The sequence below is a fragment of the Sminthopsis crassicaudata genome, chromosome 3 (genome assembly GCF_048593235.1).
Source record: "Sminthopsis crassicaudata isolate SCR6 chromosome 3, ASM4859323v1, whole genome shotgun sequence".
Classification (NCBI taxonomy): Eukaryota; Metazoa; Chordata; class Mammalia; order Dasyuromorphia; family Dasyuridae; genus Sminthopsis; species Sminthopsis crassicaudata.
The window spans coordinates 442,629,441-442,643,086 of NC_133619.1; the positions used below are offsets into that span (position 1 = coordinate 442,629,441).

Sequence of the window (13,646 nt, forward strand, 5' to 3'; positions counted from 1 at the left end):
TAATGGAAAGGACAGTTGAAATGTATAGAAAATCCAAAACTACTTTTACTAAATGATGCCCCATGTATCTGGTGCTCAGATAATTGAAATCATATATATGTTTGTGGGCATCCAGAATAAAATAATGTAATGAAAAAATTGACCAAAATATAGGTGTTCCCTGGACTTTGTAGTAAATTTCCTTGATATTGTTTCAAATCCTAAATCTGGAACCATAATTTTTTTCCAGCACCTTTTTTGTCATGGTTAGGTTTGAGTTCACAAGTCATTACCTAAAGATTAGAGTTGTCATGCTAAAACTTTTTAAACTGTGGGTCATGATCCCATTGGAGTCATATAACTGAATATGGAGGTCATACAAAACAAAAGGTACCACATATTTCACCAAAATGTAATTTTTTATGTAAAAATAAACAAGAATCTCCTTTTCTCCACTCACAGAGCCACCCCTAGTTCAGACCTTCATATGAACAATTCCAATAACCTCCTAATTGGTCTCCCTGACTCAAATATGTCCTTTCTCTAACACAAAGTTTCTTAAACTGTGGGTTGCATCTTCATATGGCATTACATAACCAAATGTTGGAGTTGCAAAATCATGATTGTTAGTAAATGTTTGATTTATGTATCTATTTCATATGCCTATGTACCTAGGGTCACATAAAAATTTTTCAGGTGAAAAGGGGTCATGAATGGAAAAATTTTAAGAAGTTCTGCTCTAGTGCATACTCCAGAGATTTGCCTCAGGTCCAACTCTTAACTTCATCACTCTACTGCTCAATAAACTCCAGTATCCTGTATACACCTATATTGTTATTGATTTGTGTCCTTCATTTTTAAAGAAGACCAAGATCTTGAATTGTGGGAGAATTGGGTTTAAGTAAGGTGGAGTCCCACAAAGTACCAGCCTCCCTCGTTCTGCCAAAGCCATCAAAGTCCAGGGACAAGACAAAAGTGAAGATGGATGGCAATAGCCTAGGATGCAGTAGATGACCTTGGTGTCTTTGATGTGTGACCAAGCTCTAAATGCTCCACAATACTGTTGCAGCTGCCTTCATGGCCTTTGGAACAAACTTATCATTTGCCCTTTTCTCCAGAGAAAAATCTTCACATGTTTGGGGTACATGTTGCCCTAACTCACCAACAGGTTTGAGATGGATTTATTAGAAAATAAGTTCCTTCCACATTTACAAAAAATATTTATAGCTCTTTTGTGATGGAAAAAATGGAAATTGAGAGGATAGCCATCAAATGAAGAAAGAATGAACAAGTTTTGGTACATGGAAGTAATGGCATGCGAATGTTCTATAAGAAATAATGAGCAGGCAGATTTCAGAAAAACTTGGAAAGACTTAAATGAACTGAATGAAGTGAACATAACTAGAACATTGTACACAATAACAGCAACATTGTATAGATGATCAACTATGATAGATTTACTCCTTCTCAGCAGTACAATGATCTAAGAAAATTCCAAAAGACTCATGATAGAAAATGCTATCCACAACCAGAAAAAGAACTATGGAGTCTGAATGCAGATTGAAAGATACTATTATCACTTTTTTTAGTTTGTTTTTTCTTTTTCATGCTTTTTCCTTTTTGTTCTGATTCTTCTTTCACAACATAACTAATGTGGAAATATGTTTAATATGATTGTACATGTATAACTTATATCAGATTGTTTGCTTTCTTGGGGGGAGGGAGAAAAGGAGAAAAATTTAAAACTCAAAATGTTTCAAAAAATGAATGTTAAAATTTTTCTTTATATATAATTGGAAAAAAATAAAATATTATTAAATTTTAAAAAATAATCTCCTTAAATGAAATGGCTATTTTCCCTTTTCTCCTGGATTCCCAATGTTTAATACATAGTGTCTGATTGGTATACTGTAAGCAAGTAATAAATACTTTAGTAATTACTTTAAGTGGGAATATACTGTATAGATTAGCAGACTGATAATAGTGGGATGATGTTAATCAAGAAGGACTTCCTTTAAGAAAGAGTTTAGAAAGACAGACTGAATTTGAGACCTGTAAAAGGTGAGGATGATTCCCCAAAGTTGGGGGAAAAGTAGAACTAAAAAGTATGATGATATGACACATTCAAAATGTCTTCAATGTCAAGGAGATTCTCTGATTAGATATTATTAGGAAAAGTATTCCAAATGTACTCTGCTCATTAGACACACAAATAGACTGTAATAAAGCAAGGTATCTGAGCACCAAACATTCTGAGAACATGTTAGGGCTATACGTAGCCCTAACTACGTATTATATGTAATGCCCTGTATATCAGACTAATGAGGTTCAAGCTCATAATGACAATCGAGGACTAGCTAAATGTTGTACCAGTGCCACAGACTCTGGATGTACAGGTAGCATGATGCCTGAGCCCCCTAGAATGGTTCCTTTTGTTTTAAGGCATAAATACTCTGTTCAAAATAAATTACTTAAAGGAATTTTGTTTTTTGCATGTAATAACATGCTGTCCTGATGCTACCTAACTCTAGAAGCAGGGCAGCCATGAACTAATTTACTGCCCTGGGCAATCACTAATTACTTCTCTCCCTGAGGACTGAGAAGGCAGCCCTTCCAGACAGCAATGGTAGGGGAGATCATTACTAGGGAACTAGTACAAATTTTGCTACCTCTGAGAATCTGTTCCTTTGGACATGGTACCAATAGTTGGTTCTGAATCAGAGAATGAAAATTATATAGCATGAATAAGAATCTCTATAAAATATCCACAGATTCACAGCCTCTTAGAGCTGGAAGGGACCTTGGAGACAAACCAATCCAACCCCCTCATTTTGTAGATGAGAAAATGAAAGCCAAGTGAGGTTAAGTGATTTACCTGAAGCTGCACAATGACAGGACTGGAACTCTGTTCTCCTGTCAAGTCAAGTGCTTCTACCACAAAGCCATGTTGCTTCCAGAGATTGAACAGGATGAAAATTAGGATAGAGAGCAAATTCATGGAAATAGTGCATGTGCAAATTCACATGTGCACAAACACACAATTTAGCTAAAGAGACAAAATTTGGGAATACTTTTCTAAGACTGAAAGTAGTCATCATAAAAGGAATGTGGTCAGCAAGGTCATAGCTTCATAAATCAAAACAAAATTGGATCAGAAAGATGAAGGCCACTCTGTCCTAGAGGGAATTAGGTTCTCCTCAAGGTGACAGCTCAGCGAAGAGAGCTGTAGGTCTGGAATTATGAAGATCTGAGTTCAAATCAGCCTCACACCTTTACTACCTGTGTGATCCTGACCAAATCACTTAAGTTCTATTTGCCTTTTTTCTGTCTGAAAAGGAAATGGCAAATCATTCCTGTAATTTTGTCAAAAAAAAAAAAAAAAAACAAGCAAACAAACCATGGAGAGTGCGTATGGTCCATGGAGTCCCACCGGGTCAGACACAAGTAAACAACAACAAAGGTCATTTAACCAAGGTAGAGAGAGATAAGCAGAACCAAGGAAACATCACAGCAACTACAAAAATCTAAATCAAAAGAACAATAAAATCACGTGAATCCTCTTGGAACCTTAATGATCCATCTTGGCCCAGAAGAAGAGAAGAGGAAATATATTTCCCTTCTTAGTTGGAGAATTGGAGGCCTAGCGGTGTGACCTACTGCACAAGCTATCAGAATTTATTCACTGTTTGGTTTTACTTATCTGTTTTCTTTCTACTTATGCAAGAAAAGGCTCATGTGGTCAGGGTGACCATATATACAGAAATGACTATGATGTATAAACTAAGGATTTTTCAGAAAACAAAGAAAAATTCCCCAGCTCAAAAATTATTTCCTTGTTAGACTATTTCTGTGCTTAAAATCCTTGTCATTTGAACTAACACTTGGAATTGTGTTTTTTTCCTCCTCCAAAATTGCTTATTTAAAGGGACTTTTAGACTTTAAGCTAATTGTTGAACTTAAATAGAAATAGATCCTGCATGAAACATACTGATTTAGAAAACTACAAGTTAACACTATCTATGTTTTATTATATTTTATTTTGCTATACATTTCCTAATTACATTTTATTTCAGTTCTAGTCACACTAGGCCCAGCCACGAGTTTGGTGCTCTCTGTTAATTATTTCCAATTTATTCTACATATATCATTTGTACAGAGTTTGCATGTTGTTTCCCCAATAGACTGAATTCCTTAAGAGCTTACTGGAAGAGAAGGTCTTTTTTTGGTTTCCCAATACTTGGCATATACCTGGCACATATGTTTATTGAAATGAATTAATACCTCTTTACATACAAACACAGAAAAAAAATTTCCAAGTATTAAACAGAAAATAGAGGTTAGATGGAATGGAACACAGGACAAGTACATTTTGATGAGATTCCCAAAACAAGGGGCATCCATTCGGCAGGGTAGCAAGAACACTGTCCTTTGGGGAAGAGGTTTGTCTCAAAAGGAATAGTAGTACTAAAAGGAATGAGGTTCCTACCTCACAATTTTGCCTCCAGGAAAAATAGGCCAGGTAAATAAGAATTTGACTTTTGGTAATTAACTCTAGATAACTGGGAGTGATATTAAAGTGTAGTTGCTGTCCTTGTTCAGTTGTTTTCAATTACATTTTATTTTTTATGATCCATTTGGGGTTTATTTGGCAAAGATATTGGAGTCATTTGCCATTTCCTTCTCCAGCTCATTTTGCAGATGAGAAAACTGAGACAAACAGTGTTAAGTGACTTGCCCAATATCACACAGCTAGTGTCTGAAGCCAGATTTTAATTCACCTGTTCCTGATTCTAGGGCCTGTATCCTATCCATTACATTACTTAGTCTTTATTGTTGTTGTTCAGTGATTTTTCAATCATATCCAAATCTTCAAGATCCCATTTGGGGTTTTCTTGGCCAAGATACTGGACTGGTTTGCCACTTCCTTTTCCAGTTCATTTTACAGATGAGGAATGGTGGCCAAAAAAGGTTAAGTGTGGGACATGCATACTATATGCATCCAGAGAAAGAACTGATAAATAGAAGTATCAAATAATTTCACACACACACCCCTATTCGTGTCTAATAATAGCTATCTATAAGGTAGAGGGTGGTAGGGAGGGTAGAAAAAATGATAACTTGCTTGTATATTTGGAAGGAATAACAAATTGCATACACGTTGTAGATTTGCAGTTTCATTTGCAATCATCATTTTTCATTGTACAGTACTATGGAAATGCTTGTTTTGTTCCATGAATTGAAAATGAAACAAGTTTTTTTTAAAAGGGTTAAGTGTTTTGCTCAGGGATACACAGGTGGTAATTGTCTGAGACCAGATTTAAACTCAGAAAGATGAATATTCCTGACTCTAGGTCCATTACTTAGCTACTAGCTGCCCCAATATTGAAGTGAGGAGGCACTAAGAAAATGAGTAAGGATTTGTGCTTACTTTTCAAGTTTTGGGGTTCTTCTAAATATAAATTTTAATTAACATAGTATAGGTACAATGAGGTCCTGAGTAATTGGATGTGGTTGGCAGAGAAAGAATGATGCATTGCCTTGAAACAGGCAAGGAGGGTCACTGATGGGGATGATTTTAGCCTCATGGTCTCACCCTCTGTGGAGGTCATGGGTAGCCCCACTTTGCTATGTCCCGTCAGAAATCCGAGTTATGAGAAGTCTTTCAGGTTAAATTTCCCCTATAAATCTGTCCACGGTTCACACCATCTTTGCCGAATCCCCTTTGGATTATAGACCACTACAGCACTCTGCCTCATGGTGTCTTTTAAAAGTCATTTTTCAAAATATAATGTTTTCCAAGTCAAAGATTATTATTTCCCAGAGTCTACGCCTGCACATGCTGATATTGCTAAACTTTGTCAATACTCAGCCACTCTTATAACATCTGGAGTATTCATCGAAAGTTCAAATCTCAGTCTCCCCAAAACACATCTGGATCCCTTTGTGTTTATTGCCTTCTCCATCTGCAGAACAGAGCATAGATACCCAGGCTTGTTCATCCACGTAACATGTACAAGAAAGTCAAGGACAGGAAGAAATCCTTTGCTGATAGAAATGATGTGAAGAGGATGAGTCAGTGAGAGTCTCAATATGTGATTGAAAAAAAACTGTCCTATAAATAAGAGTTTTGGTAAAGGAATTCAGTAATATAATCAGAGTCTTCTGTTAATGTCCAAGGCCCATCAGAGATGGAAATGTTCTCACAGCACCTTTGCTAAATACACTTCCTATATAGAATGGTGCTTTTAGTGTATTTTTTCATACTTGGTTTCATATGAATAATTTGAGAGAGGAATTATGGAACAGGTTTCAGGAGGGGATTATCTCCCTGGAGCATTTCTCTATTGCTTGGGCAAATTCAAGACCTCTCAGAGAAATTCCCTAATTATCCTCCAGCACCTTAGGAGTAAACTCCCTCACAGTGACATGGTAAGATATGAGAGATATTAGGTTGGTAGTAGAGTGATGCAGGGAATTGAGCTCAAGACTTGCAGGCAGGCAGATTTCTTCCTGTGTGATGGTAGGCAAGTCACTTAAAACACTGTTTGCTTCAATTTCTCACCTGGAAAATGAGCTGGAGAAGAAAATGGTAAACCATTCCAGCACCTTGGCCAAGAAAACCCCCAATGGGGTCACGGAGAGTCAGACATGAATAAAAATCTACTGAGCACTAACAAGAAGTCTTGCCCCTAAATACCTCTGCCTACTTATTACTCAAAATTCACTCCTCTGACTCTTCAAATGTTGACTGTTAAAATGGAAATCATGGAGGAGTCATACACCTTTAAGTCTTTATCATACAATGTGGGAGGAGGGGATTAGCTTTACAACAGATTTTTGGAACAGAACCCTCTGATAATGCAATAAAGAGAAATACTAGGGAGAGAAAAATATAGAAGAATAAGCAAAGCAGGGAGAGTCATGAATAGTAATAGGAGGAAGATACCAAATACAAACTAGAGTAAATCACTTTTTTAATTCTTTTTTGAGACTAAGTCTCCCTAATCACCCAGGCTGGCAGTAGAGTAGCTAATCACAGACCTGATCCTATTAATGATTGCCATGGAAGTTTTTACCAGCTCTATTTTCAATCTGGATCAGTTCATTCCTCCTTGGGCAGTCTGGTTACCTCCCACTCTTGGGGATTCCCTATATTGGCACCAAATAGTACAGACATATAATTGATTTAGCCCTATTCAAGTTCAGAACTCTTAGCACTGCCTACTCAGTAACAGGTGTAATAGACATGTACCCCCTTACTAGGCAATACTATTTCACAATCCTACCTCTGAACCAGTTTAGATAGATAGAGAGATAGATAGACGATGGATGGATGGATGGATGGATAGATGGATGGGTGGATGATAGGGCATTTATTAAGCTCTTATTATGTGCTCAGTGCTGTGCTAAGCACGGGGAATATAAATACAAGGGAAAAAATAGCTACAATCTTCAAGGAAATTACATTCTAATGGGGGAAGAAAAAACATAAAGGGAAGCTGAAAACCTGGAGAAAGGAAAGAGCAAAAAGGAGTTTGGGGTGTCATGGGCTAACAGCCATGTTTTTGATGAACATAGCTGGTTACTTCCTCAAAGAATTTGCAGAGATGAACTCATCTATCAGAGGACTAATAGCTCATGTTTTTTTTTTTTTTTTGTGAGATGAAGAAGAAAGAAGCCAGCCTTTATGGCATCTCCACATTTTCTGCCCCTCTTTTCCTTCCTATATTTTTCTTCCTTTCCCAGGATTCCACTATAAATGATAGAGAGACCTGACCACCATCTCCAATTTGCATAAGGGTCCATAGGCTACTCATTCTATTCTGACTTTCAAACTCTGTCTTTTCCTAAACAACTCTTCAGGGGTCACTTAAAAAGTAGATCTTTTGCTATCAAGAAAATGTATTTTTTTCCTCTTTATCTGAAAGAAGCAATGACAGAAAAGAGAAATAATAGTTTCTGCTGCCTTCCGCAAGTAGCAAAAATGACAAAATTCAGTTGTGAGGGATTCATAAAATATGTCCATGGGGTTGCTAGGTCACCAGTTAAAACAACTGTCAAAGAATAAAGCAAAACCTTTATATGAGGCTGAGACCAAACTTTTGCTACATAAGACATGAACAGACTCATTGATACGGGCTATCTTAACAGAAGCCTAATTGATGTATTTGTAGTGATCAGTATTGATCACAAGGATAATAGACCTACTAAGTACCTGGAACACATAGTCATGGCCAAAGCTATAACTAACATTTCTATGCCTGGGGAAAGAATTAGAGGGGGTGGAGCTAGACGAGCTTGAGTTGTCTGATGGAGAAAGCTTGACATAGGGAATCTTTAGGTTTCTGGCCAGCTAAACTAAGTGACAGAATATTCATCACTTCCTTTAATATCTGACTGTATAGGGATTTATTTTTAAAGTCATTTCTCAAAATTGTACCATGTTCCCTAGATTAGATAGATATTTCTTAATGATAAAGTCTTTGTTGCTGGATACCAGGGTCTAGTACTGGAGGAAAAAGTGATAGAGATTGCAATTTAATAAGCCTTTGGTAAAAGGAATCCATTTGGGGATTTTGGTATCCTCTAAATTTCCTGCCCTTATGCAAAGCTCCATGTTCTATTCCTTAGATACAACTCTTAGTTATAGTCAAATGCAGCAGAAGTATAGAAGGCAGGGAGGGCTGCTCTGAGTGGTGCTTTCTATTCTTTTAAAGAGGAGAGAGACTCCATCTCTAGTTAGTGGCACTACTATGTCTACACATTTTTATTTATTAATTCACCACAAGCCCTACTAAACCACTCTCCTCCATTCTTTCATTTAGATATCAGAAATACTGCCTAGAAATTTAACACAGAAAACAGACTTCATTTCAAAGCAAATTTGCCTTGGCATGCTTCTTTTGAGCTTTGACATACACTTTATCTAGTGGCCTAATTCAAACTACACTAAAAAAAAATTCTTAGCTTTTCTACCTGAGCCTGCATGCCAGGATCTGCTCATGGTGACAGGTGTTGATGTTCAGCTGCTAATTTCCCCCATTAGAAACAATGTGGTAAGAGCTGATGATACAATCTGTTCATCTGAGGCCTTTCCCGGGATTTTTCCCCACATAGACTATATTGCTAAATCTTTTGAAATAATAATTTTAAAAAGGAATATATGTACAATCTGTCCTTTAAATTATTTTATTTGGGGGAAAAACATTCAAAGCAGTCATTTTCTTTTTGCCTATTATAAATATATTAACTGTGAGTTGTAATTAGGTGCTCGGATTCATTCACCCTCCAGGACAAATGGTGCTCACTGAACCATGATGTTGGTCTGATTATGGTAAAATGACCCATTTGGTTTTACCAGCTGTGACTTTGGAGATAGCTGAATGACAGCAAGCACATAAAACCTGACAGATGAAAACATTTTCAGCTCATCCTCCCTATTACTGATCACTCAGCATCCCAAACAAAATGTTCCATGGATTAGTTTCCAGATGTCTTGGTGGGCTAAGGAGGAATATGTGGAAAGCTAATGTAGCCCTGGAAAAGAGGCTAATCTCAAGACATGATCTTTCCCCCAGACTCCTAGAAAATATGACATAGATACAGCTCTGTACTTATCAGAAAAGCCTGGGTTTGAATACTGCCTCAGACATTGCCAGATGATCCTAGGTAAATCACCTAACCTCTTTATACCTTAGCTTCCTCATCTGTAAAAATGGGGATGATGATAGCTAAAATGCATCACAGAATTGTGGGAAGCAAATGAGATAATCCATATAAAGTGCTTTAAAGCAGCATAACAATATTGACAGTTATGATCACCTCCTAAAACAAGTAGCAGTTTTTCAGTCATGTCTGACTTACTGACCCCATTTGGTGTTGTCTTGGCAAAAATACAGGAATGATTTGCTATTTCCTTTTCTGGCTCATTTTACAGATGAGAAAACTGAGGTAAACAAGATTAAGTGACTTGCCTAGTCACTAGTTAGTGTCTGAAGATGTATTTGCACCCAGGAAGATGAGTATTCCAGACTCCAAACCTGAGACTCTACTTATTGTACTACCTAGCTGCTACCTGGTTATACCTACATGATTCTAAAACAACTGACCCAGTCATTGCCCAGGAAGGCTACATTCCCAAATAAATGTTAAAAGCCACTGTCAGCAATCAGGATTCTAAAGTCTTGCCTTAGTTTCTTAGTAAAAGTTCAAATTCAGAAACTGAGACAGGAAAAAAAATATAGCCAATGAGAGTCAAAGATCTTTATAAAGATCTCTCAAAAAAAAAATACAATTCAAAACTACTTGCTTAAGCCATCCACTTTTGGAATTCAAATTATCAGGAAGATTCCCCCTACATCAGACTTGAATTGTCTCTTTGTGACTTCCCTCATCCACTATTCCTAATCTTGCTTTATGGAACAAAGTACCACATATTTAATCTACAAGACCAACCTTTAATCCTTGAAGATAATTATCTACATCGCTCCCCAAAAGTTTTCTCTTTTCAGGCTTAGGCATTTCCCGTTCTTTCAATTGGTTGTTTTATGGCATGATCTTGAGGCTCCATCTAGTTCATTCTACTTCCTGAACTCTGGATACTCCTTCAATTTATTACTGTCCTCTAAAATTACAATGGCAAGATCTTTATCAAATATCCCAGATGTAGTCTGATCAAGCAGAAATCCTGCTTGCAGTGATAGCATCATACTTCCTTATGACATGTTTCTCTTACTGCAAACTGAGATCATATTACTTTTTTGGGGTTGCCAAAATTCTAGATTCATATTAAGCTTAAAGTCCATAGAAATCCTATGACTTTTCCCCATGATCCACTATATAATCTTTTACTCCATTCTACACTTGTACAATTAACTCTGAATTCAAATATGAATCCAGGACAATTAGCCCTATGAAATTTTATCCATAATAGTCAGCACATCGTTCTAACCAACTGAGATATTTGGGGAGATCACCTTTCTTTTCCAGAGTAGTATCTATTCCTCTAAGTTTCTAAAAATGTAAATATTGATCAATAATGTCATGAACATTACAGGTTAATGCATTATTCCTCACAGATAAAAATTGTGTAACAAGTTTCTTATTTTTGGACATGGTGTTTTGTCTAGACTGAGAGGTGACAAAATATAGTGGAAACCTCATCGTACTAGGAGGCAGAAAACTTGGGTTTTAGTCCTGATGCTATTAAGAGCCCTTTGTCAATGTCAATCTTTGTCAATATTAACTAATTTCTGAAACTCAATTAAACATTTAGATTATGGGACATGATACCTAACTATTCAGCCAGTTTACTCCAGTCAGGATAGTGGACAACAAAAAAGGAAACTGATTAGACTGAAGAAGTGTCTTTCTATCTATTAATAGGGCAGAACACTGTTAATCCTAGATGCAAAATGGGTTACTTTCTTGGAAAATGTGAGACACTCCACTAATTCAAGAATTTATTTTACTTGATAATGCATAGTTGGTATTTTTGTCAATAGTATTTTATTTTTCTAAATACACACAAAGATAGTTTTCTATATTAATTTTTATAAAACTTTGTGTTCCAAATTTTTCTTCCTTCCTTCTTCACATTCTCCCTCCCAAGGCAGCAAGGAATCTGATATATGCTAAATATGTTGAACATATTTCCATATCTGTCATATTGTGCAAGAAAAATCAGACCAAAAGGGGAAAAAAACATGAGAGCAACAAAAAGGTGAAAATACTAACTCCGATCTACTTTCAGTCTCCATAGTTCTCTGGATATGATTGACTTTTCTATCCCAAGTCTATTAGAATTGCCTTGAATCATTGCATTGTTGAGAAGAGCCAAGTCCATCACAGATGATCATCACATAGTCTTGCTATGTACTATGTACAATGTTCTCCTGGTCCTTCTCACTTCATTCAACATAAGTTCATGTAAATCTTTCCAGGCTTTTCTGAAATCAACCTGTTCATAATTTCTTATAGAATAATAATATTTCATTATCTTTCCTTACAATAACTTATTCAGTCATTCCCAACTGGTAAGCACCTACTCAATTTTCAATTCCTTATTACTACAAAAAGAGCTAACTATGCATATTTGTTACAAAAAAAATTGGGTTTTTTTCTTGTAGATTTGGGAAAAGTGGAAGAAAGAGAAAAAAACCCTGTTATTTGAAAAAATAAAAGAAATAGAAATGAGTTGCCTAAGTCAAACAAAGCCTTCCATGAAGCTACCAGAGAAGAGTAAAACAACTGATGTGAAGCCTGCTACTTCACATGATTGAAAGGAAGTAGGAAAGGGGAAAGCCTTATATAATACAATTTAGGATGAAGAAGATAAAATATTGTTCCAGCCCCCAGGAGAGAAGAACTAAGAAGCAAGCTTCATGACTAACATATATCCTAATTTGAACTGAAGTAGTAAGTGACATAATAGTATTCCATTACATTCACATACTACAATTTTTTTTTTACTGATTTTCCAATTGATGGGCATTCCCATAGAATTTTAGTTCTTTGTCACTACAAAAAGAGCTGCAATAGATAATTAGATAGATAGTCTATTTCTTTTTATATTCAAGTAACAATTGTATATTTCTCACACCATAGGGTTGCAGTTATGAATTCTATTTTCATTGTATAAGTCATTTTTTCATTTCTCTACCTTGTACAACATAATTCACATTTATTTTATGGGGTACTAGATTATCAAATATCCTAATGATCCATGCCTAAGCTGATCTCACAAGTTCTAGTCCTAAGCAGATTTGGTGCAATATCTTATTTAACTAGATTTGCCATTTTATGAGATTGGTCAAATTATATACAGTTTCTTCATCTCTAAAATGGCAGCATTAAGCAAGATGGCCTCTACATACTCTTGCAACTCTATTATTTTCTCATTCTATAATTATAATGGCAAGAAATTTAGGCACAAACTTACAATTCAAGATGGTGGAATGAAAGTAGAAATTTACCCAAGCTCTCCCCCAAACCTGTCCAAATACTTTTACATAACTACTCTAAATAAATTTAGAGTGTCAGGACCCACAGGTTTCCAAGAAAAAAATGAACTGGCTTCAGGTCATGGAAGAGCTTAAAAAGAAATTTGAAAATCAAGCAATAGAAGAACAGGAAAATTGGGAAGAAAAATGAGATCAATGCAAGAAAATCATGAAAAACAAGTCAGTACCATGGAAAAGGAGACACAAAAAATACTGAAGAGAAAAAAACAACACCTTACAAAACAGAATAGGACAAATGGTAGAGGAAGTCCAAAAAGCCAATGAGTAGAAGAATGTCATAAATTACAGAACTGACCAAATGGAGAAAAAAAAAACCCACTGAAGAAAACAATTCCTTTAAAAGTAAGTTGACCAAATGGAAAAGGAGGCACAAATACTTACTGAAGAAAATAATTCCTTTAAAATTAGAATTCAGCAAATGGAAACTAATGATTTATGAAAAATCAAGAACAGTAAAGCAAAATCAAAAGAATGAAAAAATAGAAGATAATGTGAAATAACTCATTGGAAAAACAACTGACCTGGAAAATAGATCTGGTAAAGCTAATTTAAAAATTATTGGACTAACTGAAAGCCATGATGAAAAAAAAGCTTTCGAGAAATTGTCAGAGAAAACTATCCTAATATTCCAGAATCAGAAGGTAA

General features: G+C 35.9%; 1 protein-coding gene across 1 annotated transcript in view; it reads right to left on the reverse strand.

Moving 5' to 3' along the window:
• The window catches only part of MYO3B (myosin IIIB), a 679,546-nt gene that overhangs the window by 442,315 nt on the left and 223,585 nt on the right, over positions 1-13,646 (reverse strand). The window lies entirely within an intron of this gene.